Below are 24,830 nucleotides of genomic sequence, written 5' to 3' on the forward strand. Positions count from 1 at the left end.
AGCCGAGGACACGGAGGCCGGGGCCAAGCCGCTGGCTCCCACCTCAAGCCACAAGGGGCAGGAGTGCCCTCGAACCCAGCACAGCCGGGCCTCCCGGGCTCAGGCTCTCTAGCAGCACTGCAGGCTCACATGTAGCCGCTCAAAATAACACGGAGATCCCGTGCCCTCAGCCAGCTTCCCCCGCCCGGGACCGTCCCCACAGAACCACACGGGGGTCAACAGCGTAACCAGGAAACCAGCGCTTACCCAGATCCCACCAGTCTACACACCGAGTGCACGTGTGCATGTGTGTGCGTGTGTACTGTTTGTGTGTGCCTGTGTGTGCGTGTGTTTGTGTGTGCCTGTGTGTGCGTGTGTGTTGTGTTTGAGTGTGCGTGTGTGCGCGTATTGTTTGTGTGTGCCTGTGTGTGCGTGTGTATTGTGTTTGTGTGCGCGCGCACGCTCAGCTCAGCACTGTTTACTCACTTACTTTGTTGTTGTTACTTATTTAATCCTCACCTGAGGATATTTTTCCCTTGATTCTTAGAGGGGAAGGGAGAGTGAGAGGCAGAGAGAAACATCGATGTGAGAGAGACACATCGATGGGTTGCCTCCTGCATGCACCCTGACCAGGGCCCAGGCCAGGCAACCTGCAACGGAGGTCCGTGCCCTCGATCGGAATCGAACCTGGGACCCTCCAGTCCTTAGGCCGACGCTCTATCCACAGAGCCACACCGGCCAGGATGTCCGTGCGATTTTTTTAAAAGTTTTTTTTATTGATTTTAGAGAGAGAAGAAGGGAGAGGGAGAGGTGAAGCACCCATGATGAGAGAGAATGCTTGATCCGCTAGCTGCCTCCTGCACGCCCCCACGGGGGGGGGGATCGAGCCAATCCAGGCAGCTCCCGGACCGGGAATCGAACCGGCAGCCTCTTGGTGCCCGGGCGACACGCAGCCACACGTCCACCCCCGGGCCGTGTGGCCAGCACGGTCCACAGAAGCAGGCCCCAAACCCACGGTCCCGTGTGCCCCGTGGGAGGGGTCGAGTCCAGGGAGGAGGACTTGGGGGCAGCAAGGGGCTCCGAGCCGGCCACCAGCCCAGCATCCGGTGTCGCTCACAAACGCGCCCCCCAGAGAGCACGGCCGGCCCGACCCCGGGGCCCGATCGGGGTGCCGGCTCAGGTGGGGACAGGACCGAGCAGGCCTGTATGGGGGAGTCCGGGGCCCGGGGCCCGGGGCCAAACGCAGACGAATGGAGGGACGCAGGCCCCTCTGACTCTCAGGGCCTGGGTTCCCACACCTACAAAATGGGGGGGGGGGCTCCGGACAAGGAGGAAAAGGAAGATTGCTGGAGATGTAAGCAGCTAACACAGCCCTGACCGGTGTGGCTCAGTGGATAGTGTCAGCCTGCCAACTGAAGGGTCCCAGGTTTGAATCCGGTCAAGGGCATGCACCTTGGTTGAGGGCACACATCCCTAGTGGGGGGTGTGCAGGAGGCAGCTGATCTATGTTTCTCTCTCATCGATGTTTCTGACTCTGTATCCCTCTCCCTTCCTCTCTGTAAAAAATGAAGGAAGGAAGGAAGAAAGGAAGAAAGAAAGATCTAACTCAAACCCAAGCCGGTGGGCACACCTTCGGGCAACCACAGACCCCGGCCGAGCAGCCCCTGCAGATCGGCCGGGCTTTCCCGGGCGAACCCCGGGCGCTCACACTGCGCGGGTGCGAGGACGCTCTCGGCCGGCCCGCGGCCATCTGTGCCCGTCCGGGGTGGCACGTCGATGAGCCCCCATCAGCCACACGAACATCTGTGCGGTGGAGACCGGTGGCGCGCCCATTTGTCAGATGGGCAAACTGAGGCGGTGGGATGCGACCTGTCCCAGGTGACACGGGCAAGAAGCGTGTGGCTGGGACGGGAGCCAGGCAGCGGGCAGGAGCCCTCAGATCCTCTTACCTCACCCCCTTCCCGGTCCCACCTCACAGGCGAGGCCCGAGGCCCCCTCCCTCGGGGGAGGGGAGGCCGCGGGTATGGGAAGAGGGGTGGCACCGGGACCCGAACCCCACCGGCCCCCACCGGCCCCCCACCGGCCCCCCACCGGCCCCCACCGGCCCCCACAGGCCCCCGGCCCCCACCGGCCCCCACCGGCCCCCACCGGCCCCCACCGGCCCCCACGGGCCCCCACGGCCCCCACCGGCCCCCACGGCCCCCACCGGCCCCCACGGCCCCCACCGGCCCCCACGGCCCCCACCGGCCCCCACCGGCCCCCACCGGCCCCCACGGCCCCCACCGGCCCCCACGGCCCCCACCGGCCCCCACGGCCCCCACCGGCCCCCACGGCCCCCACCGGTCCCCACCGGCCCCCACCGGCCCCACCGGCCCCCACGGCCCCCACCGGCCCCCACGGCCCCCACCGGCGCCCACGGCCCCCACCGGCCCCCACGGGCCCCCACCGGCCCCCACCGGCCCCCACCGGCCCCCACGGCCCCCACCGGCCCCCACGGCCCCCACCGGCCCCCACGGCCCCCACCGGCCGGGCGCGCCCAGACCCGGGACACGTCGCGCCCGTCACCGCACTGAGGCTCCTTGTGAGCCGCCCTCCAGCTCTCCGTGTTCACCGCGGCCGCGCCAGGCCCTGGGCAAGCCTGGGCCGGTGGCGCTGATTTCAAACCAGACACGGGCACCCGGCCAGCGCCACCGAGGTGGGAGCCGGGGGGAGCCGGGGGGAGCCGGGGGGAGCCGGGGGGAGCCGGGGGGAGCCGGGGGGAGCCATGGGGAGCCGTGGGGGGAGCCGGGGGGAGCCGGGGGGAGCCGGGGGGGGAGCTGGGGGAGGAGCCAGGGGAAGCCAGGGGGGAGCCGGGGGGGGGGCCGTGGGGAGAGCCGGGGGGGAGCCCAGGGGGAGCCGGGCCAGAGACGCTTGGGCCGCCCTCCCCGCGGCTCCCGAGCCCAGGCACCTCTGGGCCCGTGCCAACGGCCGACCCGGACCACCCAGACCCGGCGCTGCCTGAGGCCCCCGCCCCCGGCCCCCGGCCCCCAGCCCCGGCCCCGGCCCCGGCCCCCGGCCCCCGGCCCTCAGCCTCCCCCAGGCCCCTCAGCCTCCCCCGGCCCCCGGCCCCCGGCCCTCAGCCTCCCCCAGGCCCCTCAGCCTCCCCCGGCCCCCGGCCCCCGGCCCTCAGCCTCCCCCAGGCCCCTCAGCCTCCCCCGGCCCCCGGCCCCCGGCCCCCCGCTCCCCTCCCGCGGGCACGCCGGCCGCCCATTGTCCGTCCGACCCCCGGTCCACGCGGCCCGGCCCGGCCGCCTCGCCGGGCAGAGCCCGCTCCCGCCCACAAGCCATCGGCCGCCCCGGCCCGGAAACTTCTCTTACCGAGCACATGACCCGCCGTGGACTCCGTCAGTTCCAAACACAAGTTGAAGTAACTCCCACAGAAAGCAGGGAGAGAGGGGGAGAGGGAAGGAGGGAGAGGGAGGGAGAGAGGGAGGGAGGCGGCGAGGGGCGCCCGCCGAGGCCGGGAGACACCCCGCGGCCAATGTCACACCATCCTCCCCGAGGCCGGGCCGGGCCGCCCTCCGCCGCCTTCCTCCCGCGAGACTACGGCTCCCGGGACGAGCCCGGCCGCCCCCGTCCCCGCGCTGCCCCCGACAGGCCCGGCAGGGGCCGAGCCCGCCCGCCCGCCCGCCCGCCCGCCCGCAGGTCAGGCCGCAGTCCGCCCGCGCCCCGCGCCGGGCCCATAAACACGGATTACATAAGTCCACTCCTCCTGTCGCCGAGCCAAAAGCAAGCCTTTTCTCCCAGCCTTGGCAGCCAGCAGTAATTCCTCGTCGCCATGGCAACCCTGGCGCGCGGCCAGCCGCCGGCGCTGGGACACCGGGCGGGAGGCCTTTTTATAGCTCGGGAGGCGCGGGGGCCCCTCCGCGGAGCGGGGCCCAGCAGCCCCCACCGTTTCCTCCCAGCGGGACCCCCCCCCGGGGCCTGGGAGCCTGGGCCGCCGCCCGGCCCGCCCGCCCGCCGGCTCCCGCGGCACCGCCAGGGCCCTCACGGGACTCCTGTCCCCCCAGCCCCCAGCTCAGGAAGAGCACCCGGACCCTCCCATCGAACCCGAGCAGGGTCATCGCGGCCACAGGCCCAGCGGGCGGGGACACACACGCAAACAAGCACACACACAGGCACACGCACATGCACACGGGCGCACACACACACACACAGGCCAGCACGGATGGCGGGTGGGCAGCCAGGGCTCTGGACCTTGGCGGCGACAGGCCCAGAGGACAGGGACACACACACACACACACACACACACACACGCACACGCACACGCACACGCACACAGGCCAGCACGGATGGCGGGTGAGCAGCCAGGGCTCTGGACCTTGGCGGCGACAGGCCCAGAGGACAGGGACACACACACATGCACACGCACACACACAGAGAGAGACACATGCACACGCACACAGAGACACATGCACACGTGCGCACGCGCACACACACAGGCCAGCACGGATGGCGAGTGGGCAGCCAGGGCTCCGGACCTTGGCAGCGACAGGCCCATAGAACGGGGACACACGCACACACGCATACACATGCACACACAGGCCAGCACGCATGGTGGGTGGGCAGCCAAGGGTCCGGACCTTAGCGGAGACAGGCCCAGAGGGCGTGCACGTGCATGGACGCGCGCGCACATGCACACACACGCACACATATATGCACACACATGCACACGCACATGCACACACACATGCACACGCACACAGGCCAGCATGCATGGCGGGCGGGCAGCCAGGGCTCTGGACCTGGGTGGCGACGGGCAGCGGGAATCAGACAAGGGGGCGCTTTTCCCTGGGTGTCGGCGTCCCCCGGTGGCCGGTGGCTCAGCCCCGCTCCCCACAGGGCGCTGGGCCTCGCCCTCGGCGGCCCCCCAGAAGCCAGGGGTCCGCCCCGGGCCAGCGGCCCGGACAGCACCTGAGTGCGGGCGCAGGGGAGGCCCGACGGGGCCGGAGGCCGGAGCCGGGCGCCGCTGCAGACGCAGAGAGAAGGCTGTTGTGGCCCGGGGCAGGGGCAGGGGCAGGGGGCAGGGGGCAGGGGCAGGGGCAGGGGCAGGGGGCAGGGGGCAGGGGCAGGGGCAGGGGCAGGGGCAGGGGGCAGGGGCAGGGGCAGGGGGCAGGGGCAGGGGCAGGGGGCAGGGGCAGGGGCAGGGGCAGGGGCAGGGGGCAGGGGGCCGGGGCCGGGGGCGGGGGCGGGGCCGGGCCCGGGGGCAGGGGCAGGGGGCAGGGGCAGGGGCAGGGGCAGGGGGCAGGGGCAGGGGCAGGGGGCAGGGGGCAGGGGGCAGGGGGCAGGGGGCAGGGGGCCGGGGCCGGGGGCGGGGGCGGGGGCGGGGGCAGGGGGCAGGGGCAGGGGGCAGGGGGCAGGGGGGCAGAGTTAGAAGAGGTCAGGGAGAACAGGAAGTGGGGGGCTCGGGGCGATCCCCAGGGGAAACACGATCTCCATCACGGCCACTCGTCCTGGGTGCCGGCGCCAGTGCCACGCCCCACCCCACGGACGGAGGCGGCGGCCCCGGGCCACACCGCAGGCACGCCACGGCCACGCCACGGCCACGCCACGGCCACGCCACGCCACGCCGCCTGCTGTGGTCCGCAGGAGCACAGGGGGTTGGGGAGGGGGGGTCCGATGTGCATGCCAGGAGGCCCGTGGCCCGGCACCGCGGCACACCCCAGGCGGAGACCGTGCTGTCAACTCGCCCCTCGGGGGCCCCCCCACTTTCCCGGAGAAAACGCCGGCGGGAAGCCAGGACGGGGTGCTCCCCTCAAAGCCTCCTGCTGGCGTGGGGAAACTGAGGCACGCAGCGGCGCGAGCAGACGCCGCGTGGTTAGACCGCGGGTCCCGCGGCCGGCTGGCTCCCGCCGTGACCCCGTGACCCCTCGGGGGGACCACGGGGCACGGGAACCGCGAGCCGCACGGCCCGCCAAACCCCGGCGGACAGGAAGCGGCCCCGGGCGCGGGCCGGCCTCACGGTTCCTTCTGTTCCTGTTTGTTCCGGACGCGGCCCGCGGCCCCGACTCACAGAGGCCGGCCCGGATCCTCCGGATCCCAGCTCCGGGCAGGGCCCGGCCCGCAGGGTCACCCCGGAGGCGGCTGGGACGGCAGCCCTGGCCCCGGCCCCGCCCCGCCCCGCCCCACGCCGCCCCCTTAGACGGGGCCCCTCGGCGGAGGCGCGCGTCCCCCCCAGACCCAGCGGCAGGGAGCGCCAGGGGCTGCGGGAGGGACCCCACGGGGACCCCGCACACGGGCACAGGCGAGGGGACGGGGCCCAGCCTGGCCGCCCTGTGGGCCCGGGGTTCGGGGGGAGGGCTGGGCGCCGGGGTCGGTGTGTGGCGGCTCAGGCGGGAGGGGCGCCTCTGGGTGCTCAGGGTCTCCCCGCAGCAGCTCCAGGCCCCGTCCCTGACCCTGCGGTGAGGGGAGAGGGGACCCGGGCACACGGAGCCGGGCTGGCCCCGGGCAGACCGACCACGGCCGCCCGCCTGTGTGCCCGGGCAGGCCTCTCAGCCTCTCCCTCCGGCCCTTCCTGCCCTGTGTTCCGGCTACAGAGCCGCCCGCCTCTGACTGTGCACCCCCAGACACACCAAAGCCACTGAAGGGCCGGCACATCCCGGCTCGAAGGAGGACAGCCAGCGCTCAACTCTCGCCCAATGGCCTCAGTTGCCCCATCTGTGAAATGGGCGCGTTAAAAACCGACGCGGCTCACAGGAAAACCCAGCTGCAGCGGCCGCCCAGCGCCCCTCCTGCTGCCGCTGATGCAACACAAGAAAAGGCAGCGGCAGGCGGCGTGGCCCGAAGCTGGGCCCCCTGAGAGCCCACCGCCCGGCGGGACACGCCCACCACGGAACGGTTCCTCGGCGATGACAAAATTCACTCTCGGTAGGTGCAGAAGCTCGCAGAGGCCCTGGCCTGTGCGGCTCAGTGGCTGGGCATCGCCCTGGGCCCTGAGAGGCTGCCGGCCGAGTCCTGGTCGGGGCGTTTGCCTGAGCTCAGGCTCTGCTCCCGGCGAGGGGCGTGGAGGAGGCAGCAGATGCACGTTTCTCTCTCTCTCTTCCCCGACTTCCTCTCTCTCTTTAAAAAAAAACAAAAATCAATTTTAAAAAAGACGTGCAGAGAGAAACAAGTACAAAAACGTTCATACTTCAACACAGTCTTTTTTAAAAATATATATATTTTTATTGATTTCAGAGAGGAAGGGAGAGGGAGGGAGGGAGAGAAATATCAACGATTAGAGGGAATCACTGTTCAGCTGCCTCCTGCACACCCCCCACTGGGGATCAAGCCCACAACTCGGTTACATGCCCTTGTCCAAATCGAACCCAGGACCCTTCAGTCCGCAGGCCGACGCTCCATCCACTGAGCCACACTGCTTAGGGCTGTTTTGCCGTTCTAATGTGAAAGAGATCACCCCAGAGCCCACCCAGAGGCCCGGCCGCGTGGCTCCGTGGGTGAGCGTCGACCTATGGCCCAGGCGGTCAGGGTTCGGTTCCCGGTCGGGGCCCAGGCCCGGGCTGGAGGCTCGGGCCCCAGTGGGGGCCGTTCAGGAGGCAGCCGGTCCGTGATTCTTTCTCCTCACGGATGTTTCTCTCTCTCCCTCCCTCCCTCTCCCTCTCTGAGATCAATAAAAATATATTTTAAAATGTAAAAGTAACAACAAAAGGGCAGACGGGACGGGCACAGGGACAGGAGATCCCGGGCCAGCGCCCGCCAGCCTGGCGGTGGCAGAGGGCGCTCCCGCCCCGGAGCCGGTGGAGGGTCCCCCGGGCCCGATTAGAGGGCAGACACGCCGGCTGTCAGTGACCTCCCGGCCGCCATCAGAGGCTCCATTAATTGCTGTCATTTGAGGGTGGCCTGGGGGGGAGGAGGGAGGAGTGGGGAGGGGAAGGGAGGAGGAGGGGGGAACGGGTGGAGGGCGGGGGAGCATGGGGAGGGGAGGGGAGGACAGACTGAGCCCTCCATGGCCCAGCCGGCGTGGCTCGGGCACCACGCGGTCCGGGTTCGATTCCCGGTCGGGGCCCAGGCCCAGGCCCAGGGTGTGGGCTGGGTCCCCAGTGGGGAGCAGGCAGGTGGCAGCCGGATCCGTGATGTCCCTCTCACGTGGATGTTTCCCTCTCTCCAGCCCCCTTTCTTTCTCTCTCACAATAAAAATATTGAATATATTTTATTGACTTGTTTACAGAGAGGAAGGGAGAGGGATAGAAAGTTAAAACATCGATCCGCTGCCTCTTGCACCCCCTCCACTGGGGATGTGCCCGCATCCAACGGACATGCCCTTGACCGGAATCGAACCCGGGACCCTTCAGTCCGCAGGCCGACGCTCTATCCACTGAGACACACCAGTTCCAGCAAAAATCGTTTTTAAAATAAAATTTTAGAAAAACACAGGCCTCCGAGGGCTCTCGCTCCCTCCTCCGCCCGGGGCAGACCGAGTCCGGAGCCTGTGCCCACACACCACCGTCCCAGGTCCGTCCGTCCTGGTCTTCCGCCTCGGGGTCCCCGGAGCGCCCTCCCCCCGTATCCGCGGGGACTCGCCTTTCCACAGGAGGCTTCAGCCAGCCCAGCGGCCGCCCCACACAGGGCACCCCACCCTGCCCGGGGCAGCTCTGAGGGCGGACGACAGGGCCCCACGGGGCCCAGAGCGGACGCACAGCTGCTGGCCTGTGACCACCCAACACCGCGCCCTGACCCCGCGCCCCTGTCCCCACGCCCCCGCCCCCAGCCTCAGCACCCTCCCCACCTCGGCCCCAGACGCCCAGGGAGGAAGCTCCAGACCCTCCCCCGTCTGCCGCCCCCCACCCCCCGCGGTGACGGATGCCCTCCCCCCCCCACCCCACCCCCGCGGTGACGGGCGGCCCCAGAGGAGGAAGCTAAGTGCTCGCAGACAAAAAGCCCTTTTATCGCCGGCTGGGCCTCCGCAGAACAAGCAGCTCGGCCTCGGAGGGAGGCCCATTAGCCGGATTGATGGAGGCCGGGCAGGTGGGGAGGACGGGCCGCCCAGCCGGCACGGCCGCCTCCCCCAACCGCAGAGGCCCCGGTGCGGCAGGCGGGGAGCCCCCACCCCGGTGTCACCCAGGCTCCCCACCTCCCCGGCCGTCCCGGTCCCTCCCCGGTGCCTCCCGGGACCCCAGGGCTGAGGGACGGGAGGAGAGGCCCCAGCACCCACGTCGCACGCCAGCGAGCCGGCCCGCGGCCTGGGGCCTCGGCACGGGTCCTCTCGCTGAGACGCCGGCACGTTCGCTTCCCCGCCCCCGCAGCCTTCGCTTTAAACGCCACCTCCTCCGGGAAGCCCACCGTGACTGCCCCAGCCCTTCCGCCGGTTCCTCACCCAGCGCTTCCCTCCGAGGGCACCCTGTGCGTCACCCGCTTCCTGTCCGTCTGACAGCACCCGGGCGGGGCCTGGCACACAGTGGGTGCTTCAGAAGTAGCCACGTGACGAATGGCGGCCTGCCCGGCCAGCGTGCCTCAGGGGTTGGGCATCAGCCTATGAACCAGGAAGTCAGGGTTCGATTCCCAGGTACCTGCCCGGGTTGCGGGCTCGATCCCCAGGGTGGGGTGTGCAGGAGGCAGCTGATCCACGATTCTCTCATCATGGATGCTTCTGTTTCTCGATGCCCTCTCCCTTCCTCTTGGAAACCAACACACAATGTACACGGAGTGGCCGAGCCACAGAGAGAGACGGAGCAGGTGCCCTGAGTCCCCCCAGGACGCCCCCCTCACCCCAACAGTGACCCCGGCACACGGTGTCTCCCCGAAGGCTCCCTGCAGCACCCGCCACCCCAACACGTCTGCAGCCCCGCCCGCCCTCAGACACAGAACCCCGAGACGGAGGAAACCGCCCCATCGCCGCCCGGGGACCCCTTCTGAGGCCTCCTCTGAGAATCGCTGCGCTGGGCCAGGGACCCCCCCCGGGGCACCCCACCACCTCCCCCGACCACCCCCCTGGGCCACCCCACAGAGCACACCGAGCCCCCCACCGCAGCCGCCGGGTGGAATCCGGCTCCCCGGCGACCCCCGACCCCCACCGCCGACCGCCGACCCCCGACCCCCACCCCCGACCTCCGACCCCCGACCCAGCCCATGAGCCGGACTCGGACCTACCGCACACACGGCCGCCGGCAGCGCTGTCCGCGGAGAGGCCGGGACCTGCGGGGAGAACGGGGGCTCGTCAGTCACGTCCGCCTGCTCCGCCGGGCGCTCCCCTCCTCCGCACCCCGAGACCCCATCGGGACCGTGGATCACAGAACCCCCTGCGGACCCGGCCCAGCACCCGAGTCTCCCTCAAAGCCAGACCACCTGGTGGCAGCCGTGTCCGGACACAGGAGGCCCCGGGGCCGGCAAACACAGGTGCCGACAGCCAACGGGGAGACGCACGGACGCCGCCCCCGGAGCCCCCGGCGCAGCCGGACGCACCGGAGAGGGAGCCGCGTCCCGACCATCGGGGAGAGGGAGCCGGTGTCACCGACCATCGGGGAGAGGGAGCCGCGTCCCGACCATCGGGGAGAGGGAGCCGGTGTCCCCGACCATCGGGGAGAGGGAGCCGCGTCCCGACCATCGGGGAGAGGGAGCCGCGTCCCGACCATCGGGGAGAGGGAGCCGGTGTCCCCGACCATCGGGGAGAGGGAGCCGTGTCCCCGACCATCGGGGAGAGGGAGCCGGTGTCCCTGACCATCGGGGAGAGGGAGCCCGTGTCCCTGACCATCGGGGAGAGGGAGCCGGTGTCCCCGACCATCGGGGAGAGGGAGCCGGTGTCCCTGACCATCGGGGAGAGGGAGCCGGTGTCCCGACCATCGGGGAGAGGGAGCCGGTGTCCCTGACCATCGGGGAGAGGGAGCCGGTGTCCCTGACCATCGGGGAGAGGGAGCCGGTGTCCCCGACCATCGGGGAGAGGGAGCCGGTGTCCCTGACCATCGGGGAGAGGGAGCCGGTGTCCCTGACCATCGGGGAGAGGGAGCCGGTGTCCCTGACCATCGGGGAGAGGGAGCCGGTGTCCCCGACCATCGGGAAGTGGGAGCCGCGTCGCCATCGGGGAGAGGGAGCCGGGCCCTGGGCCCCCGTGGACGTGGTGCTGACGTGAGGGGCGGACTCGCCCCCGGAGCCCCCGGCGCGGGCGGGCCCCAGGGAGAGGCCGCTCTGGAGCGGTCAGCAGCTCCCACCGCCGGAAGCGTCCGGCCAGGCCCGCGGTCGGCAAACCCATGCGTCTGCAGAGCCACACACCAGCAGCACCACGATGGGCATTGCTTTGGAGAGCCACGTGTTTTAAACGTAAACTCCTGGGGGCGGGGCAGCGGGGCCCCTCGGCGTCACCGTTACAATCACTCGGTGGTCTGCACCCGTGTGTTTATGCGTCCTTTATCTTTTCCGGGGAGGAAGGAGAGAGACATCTACAAGGGGAGAGCATCCTGGGCCGGCTGCCTCCTGCACGCCCCACGCTGGGGGCGGAGCCCGCAACCCAGGCCTGTGCCCAGACCTGGAAGCGAGCTGTGGCGCTGACCACTGAGCCACCCCAGCCGGGCGCCCGCACGGAGAGAACACGCCAACCAATGGCCGTGGCCGTCCCAGCTCCTCCTCCAGGGGCGGACGGCGTGGCCCCGGGCAAGCTCCCGGCGCTCTGAGCCGTCTTCCCCTCTGGAGCCGACCCCAGGCCGCCCCTCCCACCCCCTCCATCCGGAGGGGCCTCCCTGCAGCCCCGCCCGCCCACGGCAATCCCTCCGTGGGGTCAAGTCAGGCCAAGTTCTCCAAAACCCCGGGCCCCACGCCACGCGGTCTGCAGAGCGGGAAGCGGGGCCCTGGAGCCTCCCGCACGGAGCCGGGACCCGCAGGCCTCACCGGAGCCGGGACCCACAGGCCTCACCGGAGCCGGGACCCGCAGGCCTGGCCGGCCTCCCCGGAGCCGGGACCCGCAGGCCTCACCGGAGCCGGGACCCGCAGGCCTCACCGGAGCCGGGACCCGCAGGCCTGGCAGCCTCGGCCGGAGCGGCCTCCGAAGGGACCGGGCTGTGTGTGGGGACGGGGACCAGGCCGGGAGGAGGCGGCCTAGCACCGCTCCTTCGCGGCCGCGGGCAAATCCTTTCACACCGGTGCCAGGCCTGTCGCCGTGGCAGCAGCAGCCAGACAGCCAGGCGGAGGAAGGAGCGGGAGGAGGGGGAGGAGGCAGCTCCCCGGAGAAGCCGCGGGTGTTTCATTTCTCCTCCAGCGACACCCGGGCGTGCGCCCCTCAGCTCCCCTCGAGGCACCGGAGGGGCCTGGCCACGGAGGCCACGGCTGGAGGTCCGAGGCCCCCAGGCACGGCCAGGAGGGAGGCAGCTGGCGGCCTTGTCCCCACGAGAGGGCCCGGCCATCCAACGCCGGGCACAGAGTCGGGGGGGGGGGGGGGCGGGGACTGAGGGGCAGCCCTGAGCGCTGCCCACAGGAACCCCAGCCCCAAGCCCGTCCATCCCGACTCCCGGGGCCGACCCCCGGCCAGCGAACCACACCCGTCACAGCCCCCACAGCCCCGGGGACCACCCAGCCCCGCCAGCAGGCACCGTCCGCCGCTCAGAGGCTCCGCACAGCCAGGGGGAGGGGGAGGGGGACCCGGCGGCTGCCCTCAGCCGCCCATCCTCCACCCCCCACCCCATGGACCCCGACCCGGCTCCTCAGACCCCCCACCTCCTCCCCATCACGGGGGGGGGGGGCGGCTGCAGGGAGGCGGCCGACACAGCCAGGAGACGCCAGGAAGGAGCCGGTATCGACCGCGGGCTGCAGGCCAAGCACAGGCCGAGGCCATCTGTCCGTCCACCTGTCTGTGGGCACCGGCCCCACGGCCCTGGCCCTGAGCCGCCCTCTGGGGAACGCCCTCTGCAGACGGGCGGCGAGGCAGAGGCACAGCACCCCGGGCTCCCACCAGACACCCCGCCCTGCAGCCCCAGCGGGGAGACTGGGAGGTAGAAGCTTCCGGAAGCCTCTGGAGGACCCTCAGGGACCCTCCGCAGCCCCGTCCCAGGCTCCTTAATAATTTAGGGTCTGCAGGCGGGAGCACAGGGTGAGCGCCCCCACGTGTCAGCTGCTGGGTCCCGGGGGCGGGGGGGGGGGGCCTGCCTGGGGCCGGGCATGAGGTCGCAGCCCCTTCCCCGCCCAGGAGCCAGGGCACTGAGGGGCCATCGATTCCCAGAAGCAATTAACTGTGGGGTCAGAGACAGGAAGGGGTATGTCCCAGGCCCCGGGCACAGACCAGCCGGTCTGCTAGCCCAGGCGGGAGGGGCTCCTGCTGGCCCGGTCCTGACAGGGAGCAGGCCTCCCTGCAACCTCTGCACCCCATTTCCCTGTCCCCACCCCCCATAGGCCTGCGGATGCCCCCACTCACAGGCCCACCCTCAGGGCACACGTCCTGCCACGGTGCCTCCCACACAGACGGGAACGCTGAGTCCCAGCACCCCCGGGCCCGCCGCCGTCCGCCGTCCCTGACCCCCAGGCTGTGTCCCCCGCCACCCCGGGGCGGCTGACACCAGGCGCCTCGGGCTCCCAGCCCAGCTCCATCTGGCATGCTTTGCTTCTCTTGAGCCTTGTTTTCCCCGTCTGTAAAATGGGGGCGACGCCAGGGGCCGCTCGGTGGGACACACACAGCCTGGCCCCGCAGCAGGCGCCGAGTCACCCCCGAAACTGGGAGACCCCGACTCCAGGCCCCGGGCCGGGCCGGGAAGAGGCCCCTCGGAACACAGGCCCCACCAGCCTCTGAAGCAGCACCCGCTGGGTGGCTGGGTGTCAGGAAGAACAGAAGTGCCCTCACCCTGGCTGGTGTGGCTCAGTGGATAGTGTTGGCCTGAGAACAGAAGAGTCCTGGGTTCGATTCCGGCCGAGGTCATGTATCTCGGCTGCAGGCCCAATCCCCAGCCCGGGTGGTGCACGTGCAGGAGGCAGCCCATCGATGTCTCTCTCCCCCGCCCCCGCCCGTCCACTCCCGGAATGTGGACTCAGTGGCCAGACCCACGGGGGACAGGGCATGGGACCCCATGAGGCCCACCCCCTGCCAGCCACTGTCCCCCCCATGCCTGCCCCAGGTCCTACCCCTGCCAGCCACCGTCCCCCCATGCCTGCCGTGGCCGCCCCTCGCTGCCCCCACCGCCCAGACAGGCACTGAGGCCGGGGCAGCCGGGGGCGCCTCTCGCAGGAGCCAGCCCGGGCACAGGTGCCGGGAGCCGGGTCCCCGGGGCCAGAGGCGCCGAGTCAGAGCGAGAAGCCGGCGGAACTGAAAGCGGCTGTGGCCGGCGAGCGCCCTGGGAGTGCGCGGCGCTGATTCACCGTCAGCCACGGCCCCCCCACCCCCGTGGCCACGTGGGGGGGTGGGGGAGGGGAGGGCCGGGACAGCCACCAGCCCCGGGCCACGACCCCGCCCCGTCTGTGCAGAGGTCACTCCAACTCACGCCGCCCCTCGAGGCCCCGGCCACCCAGGGACCAGCCACTCCGTGGCCTCGGGGGCCGTGGCCTCGGGCGCCCAGGGCCTTCAGCACACGGACAGCTGTGCGGCCAGCACCCCATCGAGTCCCAGCGCCTTCCCGTCCCCCCAGCGGAGAAGGGAGCCCGGGCCCCTGTGCACACACCCGTAACCCTATCGGCTCGGCCCCGTGGACGCCTGTGGCCGGCCGGGGCGGCTCCGGGCTGAGCCTCTGAACCGGGAGGTCCCGGTTCGGTTCCCGGGCGGCCCAGGCGGCTCCCACAGGCCTGGCCCTTTAAGAAGAGGCCTGCCAGGCCCATCCACACTCGAGCTCGCTGTCTCTGCTTTTTCCTTTTTCTTTCTTTGCCGTCACGTCCACGTCGCTGCAGTCCCCGAGGACTGTGCTCTCCTCTGCTTCTCTCCAGGCTGCTGGGAGCCGCCCCGCCCTCTCCCTTCCCCTTCCCCGCGGGATCACAGGGATTGTGTGGTTCCTTCCTGAGGAGGAGCCCGGGGCAGTCAGGGGCAGCTGCCCCAGGGTGCCGGGCGCCGGCCGGCACCGGCGAGGGAGCCCCCCCACCCCCTGCAAGGACCCGGGAAAAGTGCCGAAGGCGCAGTCCCCGGCCGAGGCTGCAGCTGAGGGGGCTGGGGCTGGGGCAGGAGGGGGGCTGGGGCGGGAGGCAAGGGGGGGGGTCGCGGAGGGGGGGGCAGGCAGAGCCCCAGCTGGGTGGGGGGTGAAATCCCGCACTCCCCGCCCGGAGCCAGGTGGCTCTCTGCCCGCCAGGCTTTCATCTCCGGGAGATAAGCCGCTGCTCAAGCTGCTCAAGTTCACGTTCCGGGATCAAATGAACCCACTTAATCGCCTCAGGGATCTCCTCTGAGCCGCCCTCGGGGGCCTGGGAGGGGGGCGGCCAAGGCCCCTCCGGCGCAGCCCCCCCCGCACCCCCACAGCCAGCAGAGGGGGTGCCCCACCGGCACCCCGCCCCCTCCCCGCCCCGGCGCAGCTCCCCCCGCACCCCCACAGCCCCCCCCGCACCCCCACCGCCCCCCCGCACCCCACAGCCCCCCCCACCCCCACAGCCCCCCTGCACCCCCACAGCCCCCCCGCACCCCCACAGCCCCCCCGTACCCCCACCGCCCCCCCCGCACCCCCACAGCCCCCCGCACCCCCACAGCTCCCCCGCACCCCACAGCCCCCCCCACACCCCACAGCCCACAGCCCCCCGTACCCCCACCGCCCCCCCGCACCCCCACAGCCCCCCGCACCCCCACAGCTCCCCCGCACCCCACAGCCCCCCCCACACCCCACAGCCCACAGCCCCCCCACAGCCCACAGCCCCCCGCACCCCACAGCCCCCCTGCACCCCCACAGCCCCCCCGCACCCCACAGCCAGCAGAGGGGGTGCCCACCGGCACCCGCCCCCTCCCCGCAGACCCGTGCACACTGCCATCCCTCCGCTCAGGGTCACAGACCCGCTGTACGGCCGGCGTGGGGCAGAGGGACACACGTCCCCCCCACGGCCGCCGGGAGGCACGGCCCACAAAGCTCTCTCCGACGGGGAGGCCAGCTCCGCCCGGGACACCTGCAAGCCTCGTTCCATTTCACAGACTGGAAGCCCGAGGCAGGCGCGGCCTGCAATCCCCCCGGATCCCAGCGCGCCTGCCTCGGTCCCCATGGCAGCTCCCGGCCCAGGGCCTCTGCGAGAACACGGCCTCCCTGGGCCCTCCAACCGCGGACAGGCCTCTCGGAGCCCTCCTGTGCCCCAGGGGCCTGCGAGGGGGGACCGTCCGCCTCCGAGGACCCCAGCCCGGCCCGTCTGAGCGTGAGGAGGCCGTGACTAGGCTGGGTTCTGTAACACCTGCCGCCCTTTGACCTCTCCGAACCCACACGGCTGGCGGAGGCGGGGTGGGGGGCGCACCCCGAAGACAGCAGAGCAGGGCCCACAGGCCGCAGCCCCAGGCCGCACGCCGGAGCCTGAGGCCGTGGTGCAGAGGGCGGCTGCCCCTGGGGCAGGACCGGAGGCCAGACGTGGCCTGGAGGTGGCTGTGGATTTTTCTTTTTTTTGTCTTTTTTATGTGTTTACTGATGATGTCAGAGAGGAAGGGAGAGGGAGAGCGCGACAGAAACATCCATGATGAGAGCGAGTCATGGACCGGCTGCCTCCTGCGCGCCCCCCACTGGGGATCCAGCCCGAACCAGGGCCTGTGCCCTGAGTGGGAATCGAACCCATGACTTCCTGGTTCCTAGGTCCACCCTCAATCGCTATCAGGGAGCCGCACTGACCTGGCTGTTTGTTTGCTTTACATAACACACAGCCACCTGGCCGAAACCGGTGCGGCTCAGTGGACAGAGGTCGGCCTGCGGACTGAAGGGTTCCAGGTTCGATTCCGGTCAGGGCATGTGCCTTGGTTGCGGGCACATCCCCAGTGGGGGCTGTGCAGGAGGCAGCTGATCGATGTTTCTAGCTCTCTCTCTCTCTCCCTTCCTCTCTGTAAAAAATCAATTTTTTTTTTTTTTAAATCACAAACCACAGCCACCCGGACCTGGACCGAGGTGGGCGGATGCTCGCCCGCCCTGTCCCCTTGCCCCTCGGTGGCGCCCGGGCCCCCAGGCCCCAGGCCCGGCAGCAGCGGCGGGTCCCTGGGGCCCGGCCCTGAGCCCCCGGGGGCCAGGAGCCGCTCCGGGCGCCAAGGACCGAGCTCGCTGAACTGCGAGCGTCAGGCTGCTGGACGCAGGCCCGGAGGCCGGCGGGCGAGGCGGGAAGGAGGCAGCGTGGAGGGGCCCTGGGCCTGGGAATCTGGAGCACGGGCCCCCCGGGGACAGCGCGGCCGGAGGAGGCCGGCGGGGAGAGGGCAGAGCGGACTCGGCCGGTCTCCTCGGCCGCCTGGGGCGAGTTCCCTCCCGGGACGGGCAGGCGCTCAGCAATCGGGGAATGACCAGAAGCAAACACCTGCCTCACGTCCCCCCTCCCGCTCCCCGCTCCCCGCTCCGGCTTCTCCTTTATTTATTTTTTATTTTTTTAATATGTTTTATTGATTTTTTACAGAGAGGAAGGGAGAGAGAGAGCTAGAAATGTCGATGAGAGAGAAACATCCACCAGCTGCCTCTTGCACACTCCCCACTGGGGATGTGCCCGCAACCAAGGTCCATGCCCTTGGCCGGAATCGAACCCGGGACCTTTCAGTCCGCAGACTGTCGCTCTACCACTGAGCCAAACCAGTTTCGGCCGGCTTCTCCTCTCTTTTTCCATAATATATTGCATTGGTTTTTTACAGAGAGGAAGAGAGAGGGATAGAGAGCCAGAAACATGGATGAGAGAGAAACATCCATCAGCTGCCTCCTGCACACCCCCTACTGGGGATGTGCCCGCAACCAAGGTACATGCCCTTGGCCGGAATCGAACCCGGGACCCTTCAGTCCGCAGGCTCACGCTCTATCCACTGAGCCACATCGGTTTCGGCTTTTTCCTTTTTTTAATCCTCACCCGAGGATATTTCTCCAACGATTTTTAGAGAGCGTGGAAGACAGAGTGACAGAGAAATATCGAGAGAAACATAGCCATGGGTTGCCTCCTGTACCCGCCCCGACGATGGCCTGGGCTGGGAAGGAGCCTGCAACCGAGGTACCTGCCCTTGTCCGGGAATCGAACCCGAGACCCTTGGGTCGGCAGGCTGGCGCTCTATCCACTGAGCCACACGGGCCGGTCAGGGCTGCTGTTCCTTTCGAGTCTGGTCTTCACCCCCAGCACAGCCCTTTACCGTGTGCACAGCCCCTCTCAACACTCTGTGCCCCTCGCCCACCACCCCTGGCCAAGGCCAAGGTCCGGGGCAGCCGGGGCATCCCACGTGGCTCCGGCGGCTGTGGGCTCCTCCCCACGCTGCCCCAGCGCGCGCCTGGCCCGGGAGAGGGGGGGAGGCTGGTGCCGACGCCACGGGGACCTGCAGCGGGGCAGGGTGTCCCCGGCTCCCCCGCGGCCCAGCAGGCTCGCCTCGTTAGCCTAACGAGCAGGCCCGGGTGCCAGGCGGTTGCCATGACCACGGAGACACACCACTGGCAGCGGCCATGCTCCCGGAGGGTCTGGGCGGCCCCGGGGCCGGCCCCCGGGACTTCCCCCGGACAGCACCGCCCGGGGCCCGGGCCCGAGGCCTTCCCCCTCCCCCTCCCCCTCCACACACACACACACACACACACACACACACGGGCACACACACACACACACACGGGCACACGCACACACGCACACACACACACACGGGCACACACACACACACACGCACACACACACGCACACACGCACGCACACACACACGCACACACGCACACACACACGCACACACGCACACACACGCACACACACACACGCACACACACGCGCGCGCACACACACGCACACACACACGCACACACGCACACGCACGCGCACGCACACACACGCGCACACACACGCACACACGCGCGCGCACACACACACACACGCACACACGCACACACACGCACACACGCACACACTCGCACACTCGCACACTCGCACACACGCACGCACACACGCACACACACACGCACGCACACACACGCACGCACACACGCACATGCACACACACACGCACACACACACACACACACACACCCGCACAGGCCAGGCTGCGCGGCTGCAGGCGAGGCTGCCTGAGCCCTCCGAGCTTCCCACCAGCCGAGGCAGCAAGGGACACGGACGGCTCGCAGGTAACGATGGAAACAGCGCAGAGGCGCCCGCGGCCCTGGACCGAGGGGGTCGGAGCCTCAGGCGTTGAGTGAGGCCGACATCCTGCCGAAAGTCAGCCCTCCTGCCCGTGCCCGCACCGCCCCCGCCCGCTGCCCGCACCACCCCCAGCACCACCCCCGCCCACTGCCCGCACCACCCCCAGCACCACCCCCCGCCCGCTGCCCGCACCACCCCCAGCACCACCCCCGCCCACTGCCCGCACCACCCCCAGCACCACCCCCGCCCACTGCCCGCACCACCCCCAGCACCACCCCCGCCCGCTGCCCGCACCACCCCCAGCACCATCCCCAGCACCACCCCCCGCCCACTGCCCGCACCACCCCCGACCCGCCGCCCTCACCACCCCCCGCCCACTGCCCGCACCACCCCCAGCACCACCCCCCGCCCGCTGCCCGCACCACCCCCGACCCGCCGCCCGCACCACCCCGCCCGCTGCCCGCACCACCCCCAGCACCACCCCCCGCCCACTGACCGCACCACCCCCAGCACCACCCCCCGCCCACTGCCCGCACCACCCCCCGCCCGCTGCCAGCACCACCCCCCGCCCACTGCCCGCACCACCCCCAGCACCACCCCCCGCCCGCACCACCCCCAGCACCACCCCCCGCCCACTGCCCGCACCACCCCCTGCCCCGCTGCCCGCACCACCCCCAGCACCACCACCCGCCCGCTGCCCGCACCACCCCCTGCCCCGCTGCCCGCACCACCCCCGCCCGGCTGCGTTCACAGGAGCGCGTTCTGACCACGAGCGCCATACGGCCCGGCAAGGACAGGCGCCAGCCAGGAGGGCCTCGGGGAACCCTCCCGCGGACAGCCCCCCTGGCCCCTGTGATCCCGACAGAGAAAACCCTGGGAGGTGATGCTGGAAGAGTCCTCAGCGCAGACAGGAAAAGAATCTTTTTTTTTAATGTACATTTTATTGATGTTTTTTAACAGAGGGGAAGGGAGAGGAAGAGAGAGCTAGAAACATCGATGAGAGAGAAACATCGACCAGCTGCCTCCTGCACACACCCCACTGGGGATGTGCCCGCAACCAAGGTCCATGCCCTGGACCGGAATCGAACCTGGGACCCTTGAGTCTGCAGGCCGACGCTCTATCCGCTGAGCCACACGGTTAGAGCAGGAATAGAATCTTACCATTTGCGACAGCATGGGTGAACCTGGAGGGCACTGTGCTGAGTGCAGTAAGTCAGACAGAGACAAACACCCTATGATTCTAACTATGGCAGGAGCTAAAGAACAAAAGAAATGGAAGAACAGCTCAGATGCAGAGAACAGACAGAGGGCTGCCCGGGAGGGCTCAGGGGCTGGGCGAAAAAGGCGAAGGGATTAAGTACAACCGGCAATTCCAAGACACTGAGTGCCCAGCAGCATGGCTCTGCGGTTAAGCATCGGCCTTTGAACCAGAGCGTAAGGGTTCGATTCCCGGTGAGGGCCCAGGCCCCGGGTTGTGGACTCAGACCCCAGTGGGGGCGTGCAGGAGGCAGCCGATCCAGGATTTTCTCTCATCACTGATGTTTCTCTCTCTCTCTCTCTCCCTCTCACTTCCTATCAGTAATCAATAAAGATGCATATGTTTAAAAATAAAAAAGTAGCTGAAACCGGTTTGGCTCCGTGGTAGAGCATGGGGCTCCAGCCACCGAGGCCCCGGGGCTGCGGGCCAACCTGCAGGTACGCGCCCGGGGCAGCTCCTGGGAGCCGGAGCTGCGGCAGCTAAATAATTCAGAGCGTGTTTTCATTTCCAGAGCACCGCGCCGCCAGCAGGAATGCCACAGTGAGCATGGCTGTTAGAGATAAAATAAACTTCAAAGGCGCCAGGCCCGCAGGCCCCTCCCCACAGCCCGCGGCCGGTTCGGTCTGCTGCCTCCCCTCTCCCACCCCCGCCCCGCCCGGGCAACATCTTCAGGCCTCACTGGGAGCGGGGCAGGGCGCAGAGCAGGTCCGCAGGAAATTCCCGCTGCGCCAGCGTGACCTGGAGTAACCCCGGCCTTACCACAGCCACACGTGTGACCTTAGGCAAGTGGCTTGGCCTCTCTGTGCCTCTCACCCCCATACAACGGGGCAGCCGAGGAGCATCACCGAGCCGCTCCGGGGCAGCGGCCGCGGCACACGCTCAGGCCCGGTGCGCACGCTCAGGCCCGGTGCACACGCTCAGGCCCGGTGCACACGCTCAGGCCCGGTGCACACGCTCAGGCCCGGTGCACACGCTCAGGCCCGGTGCGCGCGGTGCTCCTGCCGCAGGTGACGCATCGTGGATGCATTTCCCGGCTCCCGGACCGAAAGGTCACCGGGCAGGTGACAGCACCCATGCCCGCCGACCTTTCCTAAACACGGCCTCCCGGGGCCTCCCGGGCCCGCCTGCAGGGGAGGCCGGCCTCCTCAGAGCCCTCCCGGCCCAGCCCCTCCCGGGCCCAGAGAGGACCTCCCAGCCCCCACCAGCACCTCCTGTCTCCGGGGCCACCCAGGGAGGCAGCTGCGGGCGCGGGGAGATGGAGAGGAAACCGAGGAGGAAATGCACTCAGACACAGTGCACACACACACAGTGCACACACAGTGTGCACACACAGTGCACACACACACAGTGCACACACACAGTGCACACACAATGCACATACAGACACAGTGCACACACAGAAACACACAATGCACACACATGCACACACAGCACACACATACACTCGCGTGCACGTGCACACACAGAGATGGAGAGACACACATAGCACTCACACAAATGCAGTGCTCGCACACATTCGTGCACACACAAAGCACATACATACACACGCGCGCATGCACTCATGCACAGACACACAGTGCGTGCGCGCACACGCACGCGCACACACAAGCACACAGGCTCTCGGCCCCCATTGTCAGCGGCAGCTGGATGTGGGATGTGGGGTTGGGAGCCTGTGGGGAGGAGGGGGTGGCAGTCAGGTGTGGGTGCGAGACTCCCTCCCCCCAAAACCCCAACCAGCCACCAAGGTCTCCACCCACAGGCGCAGGGGGGGCCCCAGAGGACAAGGTGTGCCACACACACACACACACACACACACACACACACACAGAGGCGGGGCGGGGGAACGGGCCTGGCAGCCGCACATCCAGCCTGAATGGCAGGCGCCGGGGGCCAGGCCTCCTGGGCCACGTTCCCACGGGCCTGCCGGCCAGCGAGTGCCAGCCGGTGCGTGCCAGCGCCACCCCCCGTGCCCAGAACAATCGCCTCGCAGCCCGCGTGTTCCCGCAGCGAGAGCCTGGCGCGGGGGAGGAGCGTTAATGGGGGGAAAGAGCAGATTATGCCAATAGATCTTCCCACGTAGCCAGCCGGGCGGGGCGGGCGCGGGCGCGGGCGCCACGCAGGGTCTCCATCCCTCACCGGGCCGACAGCCACATCACCATCCGCACGGCCCATCGACAGTATTGACCCACCCGGGCAGGGCAGGCGTACACAGTCGGTGGAAGAGGCCGCCCGCTCGCTCCCGCCCCCACGTCTGGGCTCACAGACTCCCTGGGCACCCGGTGTCGTTGGCGGTACATTTCCAAGCCGGACAAGGCCAGGGGCGAGGCTGTGGGACAAGGCCGAGGGCGTGGGGGAGGCAGACAGCGCCGCCCGATGCCCCTCACAGCCCTCCACCCGGTCACCGCGCACAGCCTGCTCCCCGCACAGCGGCTCCGGCTCCCAGAGTCCGTCAGCCTCAGTCTGTGCATCTGTGCAATGGGCACAGGGCACCCCGGTCCTCCTCCGTTCCCAGGGGGAACAGCCAAGGGGCTGGACTGGAGGCCGCCCTCGCTCCCCAATCTCCCCCACCCCCGCCCCAGGCACAGTCTCATGGGATCCCCTGGACACTGGGTAAAGGGCGACAGGCCGCTGCAGAAGCCGGCGGCCATGACCCCGTGGCCACCGTGGGTCCCACACAGCCCTTCCGTGCACGGTCACCTCTGGTTCCCACCACCACCCGGGGCCCCGGGACCGTGATCCCGGCCCCGTGGCAGCCAGGAAGCTGAGGCGCAGAGAGGTCAGGGCCCTGTCCAAGGTCACACAGCCCCGACAGCGGCCCACGTGGGGCTGGGCGCGGAGCCGGGCGGCAGGGTGGCTGGCTGGCCCGGTTGCCCCCTCTCCCCGCCCCTCCATGGGCCCAGAACAGGCACCGCAGGGGCGGGCGCGGACGGTGCCCTGGGACCCCGGCCCACCTCCCCTCAGGCCCCGGCACCCGCCAGGCCCGGGTCCGGCTGGAAAAGGGCAACGTCACGGCCGCCGAGGCCACGGTCCACGGGGCCCAGGGCTCCCCTTCCAGCCCCAGGGTCTCCCCGCCCCGTCCCCGCCCTCCCTCGCACATCCTTCCTCCAAATCTGCAGAAGGGAGAAAAAAAACCATAATAAAACCAGTTCTCACCCACAGGGGGGGGCGGCCGCGGAGGGAGGGAGGAGGCCGCGCCACAGCGCAGACCCGCCTCCGCCGCCGGCGCCAGGCCCAGGGGCGCTGCAGGCGGCGGGGGGCGCCCGCTTCCCCCCAAAACCAGCCCCCGTGCAGCCAGGAGGGGCCCGGCCGGGCCCCGCACCGCGTGTCCGCCCGCCGCCTGCGTCCCCGGCCTCCGGCTGCCGGCCCCGGGCAGAGCGGGCGCGCCCCGGCCCTCCCCGCTGCAGGGCTCCGGGGAGGGGGGACCCCACAACCAGGCCTGGGCCTCCGGATCGGCCCGGAATCCCAACTTCCCAAACTAGTGGCGCCCGAGTGCCCGCGCGGCCCGGGGAGGGACCAGGAAGCGGCCGGAGGCGGCGGCACCGGGGGGGCAGGCGGGGGGGGGGGCCCCGGAGCACCCGCCGGGGGGAGGGGGACCCGGGCGCCTCCCCCAGGGGGACCCCCGCCCAGCGCCTCGGGCCCCGCGCCCGGGCCCCGCGCCCCCGCCGGCCGGCAGCACCCCCTCGCCCTCCCCCGGCGGCCAGGCCGGAGATCGGGGGGGGGCCCTGGCCGGGGGGCCCCCCAAACCCGCCGCGCGCGCCGGAAAACAAGGCGCAGCGTCACCCCCCGACGCCGGGCCGCGCGGAGGCCGGCGCATGGCGGCCAGGCCCGGGCGGGGGCCGCGCTCCCCGGGCCCGGCCCCCCTTCCCCGCCGCCGCCGGCCGGAGTTCCCCTAAGTTCCCGGCCCCCGCACGCGGGCCGCGCGGATGGGCGCGGGCGCCGGAGACAGGGCCCCGCCGGCCCGCCGCGTGCGCCCGCGGCCCGGAAGCGCCCGCCCGCCCCGGGCCCGGGCCCACTCACCTCGCGGCGGCGGCGGCGGCGGGGCTCGGCGCCGGGCCGGGGGCCGTGGGGCGGACCGGGCGCAGCAGCCCGGCCTGGGCCGCGGGAGCCTCCGCCGCCGCCTCCTAGGGCGCCATCGCGGGGCCCCCGGGCCGCCCCGGGGCGCGCATCGCGGGCGCAGGGCGCGGGCTCGGCTGGGCGGCGGCGGACGGGCTCGATGCGCCCGGCGGCCCGGCTCCTCCGCTCCGGCGGCGGCGGGAGGGGGCGGGGCGGGGCCCGGGCGGCGGCTCGGCCTCTGGGCTCCCGGCCCCGCCCCCTCCGGCCTCTTAAAGGGCCCGCGGCCTGCGCGCCGCCTGCGCGCTCTTCCTGGCGCGCGCGCACGTTGACACCCGCGAGGCGCGCCGCCGGCTCCTGTGGCCCCGCC

General features: G+C 70.6%; 1 protein-coding gene across 16 annotated transcripts in view; it reads right to left on the minus strand.

Annotated features, from left to right (window-relative positions):
• NCOR2 (nuclear receptor corepressor 2) overlaps nucleotides 1-24,593 on the minus strand; it is a 130,525-nt gene extending 105,932 nt beyond the window's left edge. For 5 of the 16 annotated variants that reach the window (XM_045576094.1, XM_045576092.1, XM_045576090.1 and 2 more), the window contains exon 1: nucleotides 3,337-3,580. The gene's annotated coding sequence lies outside the window, so the exon portion shown is untranslated. Of the gene's footprint in view, nucleotides 1-3,336; nucleotides 3,582-10,104; nucleotides 10,150-24,427 lie in introns of those variants that run through there. The other 11 variants (XM_045576098.1, XM_045576097.1, XM_036422912.2 and 8 more) reach the window with 4 other exon arrangements.
• Nucleotides 24,594-24,830: the final 237 nt, after the last annotated feature.

This window comes from Pipistrellus kuhlii, unplaced genomic scaffold (genome assembly GCF_014108245.1).
Source record: "Pipistrellus kuhlii isolate mPipKuh1 unplaced genomic scaffold, mPipKuh1.p scaffold_m20_p_74, whole genome shotgun sequence".
NCBI classification, from domain to species: Eukaryota; Metazoa; Chordata; class Mammalia; order Chiroptera; family Vespertilionidae; genus Pipistrellus; species Pipistrellus kuhlii.